The sequence below is a fragment of the Emys orbicularis genome, chromosome 8 (genome assembly GCF_028017835.1).
Source record: "Emys orbicularis isolate rEmyOrb1 chromosome 8, rEmyOrb1.hap1, whole genome shotgun sequence".
NCBI lineage: Eukaryota > Metazoa > Chordata > Testudines > Emydidae > Emys > Emys orbicularis.
In genome coordinates, this window is record NC_088690.1 from 99,574,129 (window position 1) to 99,587,118 (window position 12,990).

The window sequence follows — 12,990 nt, forward strand, 5'->3', positions numbered from 1 at the left end:
AGCGGCAGGAAAATTCTTCTGAATAATGGACTTTGTAGCAATATTAAAGTACATACTCAAAAGTACAGAGCCAGAATGACACAGTTGAAATGAATAAGCACCTGACCTTGTGTCTGAACCTTTTGTTGTTCCAAGACCTCACCGCTGATATAACAGTAATTTTCCTTTTTCATCAGCTGTAGTACCTTAATTTTTTACAGTATGTATGCTGTAGGAGACTACTGAAAACTACACTACATATCCATATAAAGATACATAAATTCCAGCACATCTTAAAGTATATCATGGAAGGTTACATTATTATTAATGCCCCCAAATACTATTGATTACACATCAGGAAAAAGGTATGTGATATATCTGTTGATATGATTGTATATAACGTTATAGATTAGTGACTGAAATCCTGCATAATTCAATAATGTGGTCTACCTCAAACATTCAAAGGCTGATAATTAAAATCACAACTAAGTCTGTTTTCTCTAACCTAGAACTTCAAGCAAGATCTTTGGTCATTTTTTTTTTTTAAGTGACAGCTTTTATACTCTGCAAGACAAATTCCATTGACTTTATGTAATCATCAATGATCTGACTAACAGAGAACGAGGAATAAATCTCCTGATTTCATCTGTATGTAATATACCCATCAGCATATTAGGCCTAATGGAAAAACCCAGATTAATACCACTTTGTAATTGCAAAAATATTTTAGGAAGTTACAGAATTCCCTGTATTTCTTTTTTCAGTGCATCTGAACTCAGTTTATAGCATGGCAGATAGATCTTCCTTGAGATGCTGATTCAGCACAATATGCCCATGGGTTCATAAATGCACGAGCTGGGAAGGCTGTGGAAGGATTGGTGGCTCTGTGGCAGACTGATCTATTCAGGATCAGCTTTCTGTGGGAGCTACAAAATAAAAAGCTTCACAAGAGGAGGAGAACTAGTGTGAATGAGCCCTCAGCATCCTGTACACTCCTGATTCTTAATTTATTGCTTTACATGCTGCTAGTGCTGTGCAGTCCAGTCAGATTAACTCCCTGGCACAGCTGCAGGTAGAGGAATGGAGCTCTGGCTCAACGTATGAACTATAATGGTGAACAAAATGTTCAGTAAAACAAATTTACTTGCTAGAAATGGTGGCATCACATCCCCATTGTTGTAGCGCAACGATGAAGGGCCTCCCTTGTGTTGCTGGAGGTGTTACTCCTGAGTGCCCACGTTGCTGAGGGGGCAGCTTCCTCGACGGTTTTCCTTCCCACCACCATTGTGAGATGGCAGAATGGGAGGTAAGGTTACCACCCGGCTGGTATTTGGCTGCCCTGGCTGGTTTTTTTTATAGAATTACCAGAAAAATAATTTAGTCTGCCAGGTTATCTTTTTTAACGTGGGCCTAAGGATTTGCATTATGATCATAATACACTTGGATATCTAATGTCAAAAGTCTGTGTCCAGCTAAAGATGCTGCCGTATTCCCACTTCTGCAGTTTAAGTGATAACTGCTCAAACGTGTTTGAAAAAACAGAAGCAACATGCAAGCGCAGCACACGTGTGTGAGAGAGGGTTTGAGTCATGCGAGAGTGATAACTTCACATGTGTTATCTCTAGGGTGACCATATTTCCCAAGGGGAAAATGGGATACCCCCAGCTGCTCGCCCGAACTGCCACCCTACCCCACCCCCCGGCACAAGGCCGTTGCCAGTCACTGGAAGCCTGCCACTCCCCACTACCCTCCCCATGCAAGGCTGTTGCTGGTCACCTGAACCCTGCCCCCCTCCACAAGGTTGTCGCCCAGTCGCTAAAACCCTGCCAGATTTCTGCATGCTGGTAAGCTTCCTTCCCCCTCCCCAGCCCTACCTCCCCCCTGTACGGGGCTGGCATCTCTACTCGCCTCCCTTTCCCCCCCACATGTTCCTCCGCATCGCATCCCGCTCTTTTGCAAAAGTGGGCATTTGTCCTGATTGCTCTTGCCAACTGATCAAGTTAGCTTGTGGTTGGGGGTTGGGGTTGCAGCAGGCTTGGGGTAGGGGTGGAGGGAAGGTACTGGGGTTTTTTGCGTTTCAAAAGTGGTAACCCTAGTGGGAGGGGGCACAGGTTTCTTTCTTTTTCTTTCTGATGGGTCTTCAAAATTGAGCTGTCAGCTAGGGAAAGATTGATCTTTGTGCTACGACCAATTTAAAATGTTTCCTTGACTGAATCAAGATCTATCAAAGAAGGACCCTTCCCTGTATTTTGGACATTTGCAAAGCTCTAATACAATTCCATGATCCCAATTACCATATAAAGCAGTTGGTCTGGATAAAGCCTTAGCCTTCACTGTGGCAAAGGGGAAGCCACTAGAAAGGCAATATCTCCCCAGTGGAATAGGAGCAGACTCTGGAACTACATGCTCAAACAGCATGGTGTTAAAAGCTGCAGGCCTAAACAATTCAAGGAACTTGAGGACACTCCATGAGTGAACAGCCTTGGTGGCTTCTTCCAGCTGAACTTCTTTTTTTAATAACTGCTATTAGTTATACCAATCCACACACTAGCATGAGGCTGCTAGATGACCTGGTTTGCTAGGGCTGTGAATACAAACTTATTTTTCTGTCTGAGACTGGAGTCCATCATTAGTTTTCATACTAAAAAGCCTAAGTTAAACTATTAATCTATACCTTCCCTTTGAAATTCCATTGCATGCTTTAAAAGAAATGAAATAAATTGAACTAATGAGCTAGTTTTATGCAAAGTCTGTTTTATTGAAGTCATTTAAGAACAAACAGCTAAAAATACACAGGAGACTGCGTCTGTTACATAATCTTGCTTGTACAGCACGTGTTTATTTGATTTATCAAATGTGCATTCTATGGGCCTGATTCTTCATTGCCCTGCATCTTGTGTAGTCATTTCCATCAGTACAAAATTGGTGTAAAACACTACCATTGTGATCTGGTAGTGTTTTACACTCATGTTACACTGATATAAATGACTATCCACAGTGCAAGGCATCAGAGCATCAAGTGCAATACCTTTTTTCTCCTTTAAGCAAATATGATCTAGTTCCTTAAATAAACAGATGTGTAAAAGAAGCTATTTTCCACTGACCGTTCTCTACAGCATGAATTTAATTTACTTGCCTTTTCCTCTAAAATGATTCAGTCCACCTGACCTGTCCAGACAACTGAGGATCCTAATTTGAATTTATTTATGGCTCACATGCTTGTTAATTTTAATACTAGAGGGGGTGGGAGTAGGAGTTGAAAGAAGAAAATATGTACATGACCACACCAAGATGATGTAAAATTTGGAAAGAATTGGCTCAAATGAATATTTTTCTACAGCCGTATCCCAAAAGTGTGTCAATTTTTAAATCTTGGGGAAAACCCTGGGTACATGAACTAAAGCCATCCTCATCCCCCCCCCGGTAATTTTATCTTGCATAATTAGAACTTCCTCTGCAGATCACTCTCAGCCTCATTAACCTTGGAAACATTAGAAGGGAGTAAAACCTCAAATGAATGTGCCTAAATACGTTCTTTAACATGATAAGCACTAACATGCGTTCCTTAAATATCTGGCACACCTGTCTTCCTTTTGCACGTTTTGGTTTTTCCTTAAGTGAAAATATTTATTGTGGCCATTGCAAGGAAAATCCCAGTATTCACTAGGTTTGAGTTCCCCTATGACCTCTTTATAGTATCTCAGGGTAATAATTTACACAGTGTGTTGTGTATCTTTGTCTTATTTGAGAATTCCCCTTCAAAACTCAAGTGCCATCAAATAAATGATAGTATGTACTGCTCTTCTCCAAAAGCATTTCTACTCTGGGTGGCTTAAAAATAAGTATTTTCATCTTATCACTTGAAGGTATAGGGGCTGATTCTTATACAAACCAGAGAGAAGAAAAAGTAGTAACTCCACTGAAGTCAATGGAGTTACACTGGTGTGAAATCAGGGTGAGATCAGAATAGGGCCCCTGTGGTGTGCCGACTGTCCGGTCCCCCAAAGATGGCATCACCTTGAGCAGACTAGTATGTTGAGGTAGTTCTACAATTCATTTTCCTTCATAATATGATGTGCTCTTCCGCTTTATATAGTCGAAAAAGAGTTTCCTTGGGCCTGATACTATGTCCGCTGAAAAGATTGCCTCCTGTGCTCATATGAGAAAACCAAACATACCTTCAAGCCCAATCCCCTTGAGAGAATGATGCATATATATATGATGTTCTTCACTCAGTATATTGCATAGCCAACATACCTCCCCCGCCCCAGAAACCATCAAAGAAACAAAGAAGATACACGATAGAACTCGCACAGCATTGAGTCCTAACCTTACAGGACTGGCAATATGTGTAATTAAGTAATGTGGTACTGAAAGGCAAATGTTCAGGGTAAAATATTCGATTCTATAGTGTACATTATAGAGAAGAAGTGGTAATTCCTTTGCTGCTAAAGTATGCTTTTACAGTACATTATGCAATTGCTACTATCTCAGCAATAGTAAGGTCCAGTGTCATTACTGCCTTGGGTATGATTTTGCTGCATATAACAAAGTAAGTTGTCTTTAATAATTCTTCTAGAATGAAACAAATTGAGTTAATTTCTTTTCCATGTGTGAAAAGCACAATCTTGTGATCTATATGTAAATAAACTACTATAAGATGAATGTAAACTCAGAAAGAATATACTATTTTTGCATGACAACAGACCACTTAAAGATGTGTTGATGTCTCACAGAAAACTTTAAAAAACATTTTGAGGGGCAATTCTATCTAAATTCTGCATTTCTCTTGTTCTGTTATTATAAGGGAACAGATATATGAAAACAGGATCTTTGTTGCTTTTTGGAGTTCTCCTGTTCCTCTTTTCCTAGGGTTCCATTCCTGCAAGAAGCAGAGTATCTACTGTCAGTTGCTAAGCTGTCTTTGCTCCTGTTTGGAAATTGAGGGCACTCAGCATTCATTTTGGAGAAGGTACTAAAGAACTAAAGCACTATCAGGCCCATGCTGCTTAATTAAAAAATGATTACTGGTGTAAATGGGCACAACTCCACTGACTCCAGTGAAATTATGCATTACACCAGCAGTAATTTGGGCCAAGGGAATGTCTGTGAATCTCAATTAGTTGCTATAATTATGATGTCACACAGATCATTGTATCTTAAAATGAGGAATTAACAAGAGGAGATTAATTTTTAAGGAATAAGATCCCAGATGAAATTCTGGCCCCACTGAAACCAACAGGAGTTTTAACACCGACTTCAGTGAAGCCAGGATTTCATTCCTGTCTTTAAGCAAAAGCCTTTAACATTCAACAGGGAGGGGAGAACACCAGAAAATTGTACCTAAGTGGAACTGTTCCTAAATAGAATGTTTTCCATGAGACATCAGAGCCTCTTTAACCCCTTCACTTTAGTATACTATTTTGTTATGCATTTAAAAAACAACTGCAACAAACACACAAATAAATCAGACATTTTCCTAAGTGTTGCTTATTCGATTTTCAACTGAAGTGAAGGGATTAAAATCTGTGACTTATAAATATGTGTAAAAAGGCATCTTAACTGTAATGAAAGATTTTTCAGTTTTGGTATATTAGCATGTATATCAAAAATATAAAAGGCATCTATGTAAACTTTTGTAAAGAACTAAACTGTCACATTTCTCAAAATTGCTCATAAAACATTCTTGTGCATTGACTTACAATAAAATCTTTTATAAAATCTTATTCCAACACTCTGTCCACATGATCAGAAACTAGTCATTCAGAATGTGTGCCTATACTAAACATACAGAAAACAAAACAGTGAGCAAAGGAATATTGGCACCTGAGATAAATGTTCGCAATCTTCAATTAACTTGTTGTTTCAAATTTCTCTGAAGATGGCCATACAGTAGCCTTTCTGTAATGGTTTCAGCTCACTGTTGTTTTAAAACAAACAATAATAAAATAACCAAATGTGTAAGCTTGTTTAATAGAATTAACTATTGGGAATGCATAGTATTTTTTCAGAACTTGTGCTTAAAACAATAAAGTTTAAAATTATTCAGTCTCATTCCAATTTTTGTGTGCATGTACACTCTCTTAACATTACAACTTCAAAGAATTCAAAAAAATTGTTGCAAAAGTTAGTAAAATTAAATTTATCTAGCTAAATATAATCAGGGTGCTCTGTTAGACTATTACATTTTGATCAGAAAAGTAATGTAACATAAAAACTTGGATTCAAGTAGCACTCAACTGGCTCATAAGAATTCCAAGCAGTGAAATTATAAGGCTAAGCCTATATGCATATGAATTTATGACCCAAGAACAGTGAAGTGGAACAGAGATGCTGTCCAGACTGTTCTCTTCAACAGGATCCCTCCCTGCTGGACAAGGCAGGATTCCTCAGTGCAGGCTAAGGGGATGTACGTGCTTTGTCGTTCCTCTGGGCAACAGCACACTGCGGGCCTGGCTAGCACTTGCATGCATTGCTGGCCCTTGAGAACAGGGCAGGGTATAGCAGTAAGGCTAAATTGAAATGTGATACAAAAATCTATTTAAGAACCCCAAACATTAAAGAGATGTGTTAATTTAAATTAAATATGTTTTTAAGCAAATTACAGTATTTGAAAATTAGTGTCTTTCATCTATGTGACCCAAGAATTTTGTGCTTGCTGTGCTACAGCAGCTGACATCACATACACCTCAAACTCTACTTTGTTATTAGTGATCCAGAAGAGATGCAGAAACCGAGGGCCTACATTCAGGCCACGGAAAACAAAGAGCCTTTCAATTCACCTTTAAAATAATTCTGTGCATGCAGTCATACAGTGCAGGATGTGCAGCTATGGTCTCTTACAGTAAATACACTCTTGGGTGGCCTAATTAAAAGCAATACTCTGTATAGTTAGCCACCACCTCAGCAGCTCTGGTGCAACTGATCTAGATAAGGGTGTTAATTTCTCCAAATTGCCTGACAGATACTGACAGATTGGAGGAAGTTCAGAGGAGAGCAACAAAAATGATGAAGGGAGCAGAAGGAACAACTTAAGATAGAAGCTTTCCCAGACTAGGTCTATCTCAGGAGAAGAGGCCTTGGAGCCTCTTAAACAAGTGTATGTGTGGCTGTGGGGAGGTGAGGGCTCTCAAGCAGACTTGAGGTGACACCCCATCATATGTACTTCACATAGGGCCCCAAACAGATGAAGCCAGTCCAGTGAAGCCTAGGTCCAGCCCTGCTGGATGTCAATGATCCTGTTGTAGAGAAAAAAACAAGCTAGTTCAATTTTTCCTGAGTCAGAACAATAGTCCCTTGTTTTCAATGAACAAATCAAGAACATACAGGTCTCTATGAAAAAACAAATTTGCCAGAATGTGTCATCCAATCCATATGTTCTCTCTCATCTTAAATTACACATCTGAATCAACTACAGATTCCTCAGTGTTACGTTTTACACTCACAGAAAGCCAACATGTACTTTCAGTCTATATTACATTTATTTTAGTTAAGGAACATAGCCAAGAAGTTTGGCATTAATTATGCTACCATCCTTTCATTCTTTACTGATTACATCCCCTATTAACCTTTCCAAGATTTTGCTCAGGATTGATGTCAGGATAATCAGCCTATATTTATCTGGGTCATCCCGTTTGCCCTCTTTTAGATACAGGCACAACATTTGGCAATACATTTAAACATAGGCACACTGTGGCTGGATTTCAGAAGACAACTAGGGTACTCTTTATCTACCCCATTGCACCAGGTTTACAACAAACCAGTAGAGTTTACACCAGTTTTACACTTCTATGTATGGGGAAGTATGGCCCAGCAGATAAAGCACTGGACTGGCTTCTATTCCTGGCTCTGCTACTGGCCTGCTGGGTGACCTTGGGCAAGTCACTTCATCTTTCTGTGCCTCAGTTTCCTAATCTGTAAAATAGGGATAATTATACTGACCTCCTCTGTAAAGTGCTTTGAGATTGCTAATGAAAACAGCTTTCTAAGACCTAGGTATTATTATTATAACTTCATTAGTTAAAACTCAAGTAACAGTTGAGCCCCTAACAATCAAACCCCTTATATTTAGTGATGCAGTATGCAGAAAACAGAAACATACCATCACCCCTGTCGTTAGAGTTATTAGACTCATAGACTCATAGACTTTAAGGTCAGAAGGGACCATTATGATCATCTAGTCTGACCTCCCGCATGATGCAGGCCACAAAAGCTGACCCACCCACTCCTGGAATAATTCTCTCCCTTGACTCAGCTGTTGAAGTCCCCAAATCATGATTTAAAGACTTCAAGTCGCAGAGAATCCTCCAGCAAGCGACCCCTGCCCCATGCTGCGGAGGAAGGCGAAAAACCTCCAGGGCCTCTGCCAATCTACCCTGGAGGAAAATTCCTTCCCGACCCCAAATATGGCGATCAGCTGAACCCCGAGCATGCGAGCAAGATTCTCCAGCCAGACCCTCCGTAAGAAAAGTTCTCTGTAGTAACTTTTAATATCCCATCATTCACCATTGTTACTAATTACCAGCGATGGCACGTTATTGACCTATTGACTAAAATCACATTATCCCATCAAACCATCCCCTCCATAAACTTATCAAGCTTAATCTTAAAGCCAGAGAGGTCTTTCGCCCCCACTGTTTCCCTCGGAAGGCTGTTCCAGAACTTCACCCCTCTGATGGTTAGAAACCTTCGTCTAATTTCAAGCCTAAACTTATTAAACACACCTCTGCATCTATCACTACATTAAAAGGTAAATATACTGAACATCAAAATACAATGGCAGTAAAAAGTCCTATCAGATTCTGTTGTCATTCACAAACAGTGCAAAACTCTAACATGAATGGATGTCTAATTATTGTTGCTCCACATGGTGAATTGGATACAAAGGCCTCCTCTCTGGGTTGGGCCATTTAGGAAGGGGCAGAGTGGGGAATTAGGGCTAGCAGGCCCTCTCTCAAGCCACTGTTGCTGCACATATATAATTCCATTTTTATTACTATTGTTCAATTATACTCAAAAAAGGAGAATTCGAGGCAACAATGACCACAAAAGAGAAAATCCTGAGTGACCAGAAAGCACCATTTCAGAGAAGAATTGTTGATGTTCTTGGGGACAAGAAAAAACAGTTATGATCTTTTGGGGGCATAACAGACCTTTGGGTCACACAGCATAGCCTTTTTTTTTTCTCAGACTATCTCTGGATAAAGGAGGGAATGGGGGCAGGTTGGCGGGGAGAAGTCTGAACTGAGTGGGACAGGGAATAGTCTTTCACTGCAGATATGAATCCAATCTGTGGTTTGGAATTACAGTCTGTACCCCGAGAAGGGATTGGCTGACTTTGAAGATATCATAATAAATAAATTCAGTTTATTGGCACAGCTCAATTGCCAAATATGCAACTGCACTAAAGTGCTCAAAAGACACTGAACACAGAGTTAACAGTGCCACCTTCTGCCCAAAACCAAAACAACAAAAACAATACCACGTTGCCGAAGTATTGTAGATTTTTTTACCCATGAAAGCTTATGCCCAAATAAATCTGTTAGTCTTTAAGGTGCCACCGGACTCTTGTTGTTTTTGTGGCTTCAGACTAACACGGCTACCCCTCTGATACTTAAAGTATTGTAGAGTACCTCCAGCTAAATATTACGATCCATTATTTGGCTACAGTGGTTTTCATAGCCCAGTCACACTACAACAGGTACTTAATTAATGTAGTAACAGAATTACTCACCGCTACTGAAAATCAATAGAAGGCAGGTGGGTTGACGGTGGAAGTGGGCCTGTTGGGAAGAGTGAAGGGCTCGCTGGGTCTAGGTGAGGGGAGTTGTTAGGAAGCTGGATTTGGGAGAGGGGTCTTAGGGGGCTGGGTGGGAGTAGGATTTAAGGGGAGTTCTTAGTGGGTCGGGTGAAGGCTGGATCTAGGCGAGGTGAGTTGTTAGGGCATTAAGTTAGGGCTCTCGGAGGAGGTGGATTGTTAGGGGGCTGGATCTAGGCGAGGTGGGGTTTTAGGGCATTGGGTGGGGGCTCTCGGAGGAGGTGGGTTGTTAGGGGGCTGGATCTAGGCGAGATGGGTTGTTAGGGCATTGGGTGGGGGGCTCTCGGAGGAGGTGGGTTGTTAGGGGGCTGGATCTAGGAGAGGTGGGTTGTTAGGGCATTAAGTTAGGGCTCTCGGAGGAGGTGGGTTGTTAGGGGGCTGGATCTAGGAGAGGTGGGTTGTTAGGGCATTGGGTGGGGGCTCTCGGAGGAGGTGGGTTGTTAGGGGGCTGGATCTAGTAGAGATGGGTTGTTAGGGCATTGGGTGGGGGCTCTCGGAGGAGGTGGGTTGTTAGGGGGCTGGATCTAGCAGAGGTGGGTTGTTAGGGCATTAGGTGGGGGATCTAGGCGAGGTGGTTGTTAGGGGGCTGGATCTAGGAGAGGTGTGTTGTTGGAGGTGGGGGGCTGGATTTAAGGGTACGTTAGGGGTAGGAGGGTGGCTCTAGGAGAGGTGGGCTGGATCGAGGACAGACAGATTGCTGGGGGGGGGGGGTATCGAGGGGGCGGGACCTAGAAGGAGATTGCTAGAGCGCTCGGCTTGGCAGCGGGGGTGCGCGAGTCCGCAAGTGGGCGGAGCACGGCCCGCCGGCAGGGTGTGGGACGTGGCGGGAGGCGGATTGGTAGCTGGGTGAGGGGGCGGGCATTGGGGGCGGGACTGAGGGGGGTCGCGTTGGCCTATTGGGCAGCGACCGTTGCTTATAAAGCAGCTTCCCGGCTCCACTTTCTTCAACTACCGCCAGAGGGCGGTTAGCCCTGTGTGTGGGTGGGGCGGGGGAGCGCTCTCCAGCGGGAGGGTGATTGCTGGGGTGGGGGTGTGCCCCGTTTCCTGCCCCTGGGAAGGGAAGCCTGAGTGGAATCTGGGCGGGCGGGGGGGCTGTCCCCCCTGTGGTGAGTCGGGGGATGCCCCTGTCCCTGAAGGTGTCAAGTATCACTTTACTTGCATCTGAAGAAGTGAGGTTCTTACCCAGGAAAGCTTATGCTCCCAATACTTCTGTTAGTCTTAAAGGTGCCACAGGACCCTCTGTTGCCTGTCCCTGAAGTGGGTTAGGTGGGTGGCCTGGGGGGAGGGAAGGAGAGGGGTTGTCTCTGGGGTGGGTAAGGGGATGGCTTGGGGAGGAGGAGGGGGGTTCCCCTGCCCCTGGGGCAGGTTTTGGGGATGACATAAAGCTCCTCCTGACTGTTCTGATTCTCTTTCTCCCCCCCCCCCCCACTCACTTGCAGGCACTGCTGGGCGGAGAAAGAAAAAAAGATGGAGTGGTTCAAACTGCGCACCTATGCCCGACAGAAACAGAAGAACGTGTACTGCTCCTCCCCCGTACCAGGGGTGGCTGTATCTGTTCCCCAAGGCAGCAGAAAAGGCAGTACCCTCCAGCCCTGCCGACGCCTCTTCCAGTCCCATGCCCAAAGTAGTAACTGTTACTCCGTCTCATCCCCCCCCTCTGAGTTTCCTTTAACATTCTTGGACACACACGTTAGAGGTTTAACTACCACTAAAATGTGTGATGGGCAAAAATATAGTTTGTGGTTGGGTGGGCTTATCAAGATGCTGAGGGATAACGCTATTAAGAGATGTTTCATGCCAGATCCTGGTATTGGGGAAGGGAGGGGGTTGTCTGTGTCCTCACTAGAGCCACAGTGAGGCCCCTTTGTGGTGTTCTTACAATGTAACTTGTGCAGGAGGCATTACTAGCTACCTTTCACCCTTCCCACATTAATTAGGGGACTGTGCCTCTCTCTAGACCCAATTTGATTTTATGTGCATTTTGGAGTTTTTTGTTTAAATATAAACAATTTACTTCCAGAATAAAGGATGGCTAAACCAAGACAGTGAATGCTCCGAGTCCTGGAACCTTAACATCCCCCTTTATCCTATAATGGATTTCTTGTTCTTCAGGGTGCATTCCATGAGATAACATTAAGTGCCTATAGCCAATTTTCCCTCCTGCTTGACAGGTGGGATATCAAGGCATATTTCTCATCTCTCCATTCTGGGTCTTGGTTCCACATTGGGTCCAACAGTTTTGGGCTCTGATAGTTTGAGAGGTGCAAGGAGTGACCTAGATATCAGCTGTGTACATTCCCTGGCCACCACTGCTCTGTTTGTCATGTAACCTTCATGTTATGACTCTACTTCTAATAAGAAAAGGGAAAATGTAGGCCTGAGTCCTGTCAAAATATAGATGCACATTGAAGTACTGTGCTCACCACAAAAAAAAAAATCAGTAAATTATACGTTGAATAAAAATGGCTCATCTTCATCTTCCCCTAAGACAGTCCAAATGTTGTTAAACTGCTGTTGTAAATTTGTTGTACATTTAAATTGGGATTTAAAAAGGAAAACCCGCTTGCTGGTCATGTGCTCCTGATGTATGTAACATCAAGAGTCAGTAGGCTGTAGAGAGGAAAGGGTGTCTTTGTGAATCTGAGTATTCCAAGCAGCAAGAGGCAGTGCATTCAAGTGTGTGTTTGTGGGAGATTTATCTGACAGGTAGGAAAGCATAGTTAATAAAACTTTGCAGATGGGGAAACTGGGGATTCAGTGACTTGGTCACAAAGTGGAGGTGGACCTGGTAATAGAACTCAGCAGTCTTGATTTGCTCTCTACTTTAATCAATAGCTCTTCTAGACTGATTAAAATAGTTGTTTGTTATTCATAGATGTTTTCCATGGAGGGACATAATTTGTTTTCCTATGCCACCCAAGATGTGACCCTTCTTGAAACACATGACAAAACCCTTAATCACCAAGGAGAGGCACTTCAAAAACTGAATTCGTACTAATCCTCAGAAGAGAGTCTCCTTTGAGACTTGGCAGGTCCGGGAGTTACAGCTGGAAGGGTCTAGGGACTTTAAAAATCTGTGTATATAAACATTGACTACAGAGAGAACTTAAACTGGAGGTCTTTGTGTGAGTTGCTTAGATGGGGTGAGATCATGATTTATCTAGATCAGCTGTTTCATTTCCCACAAAAGAACT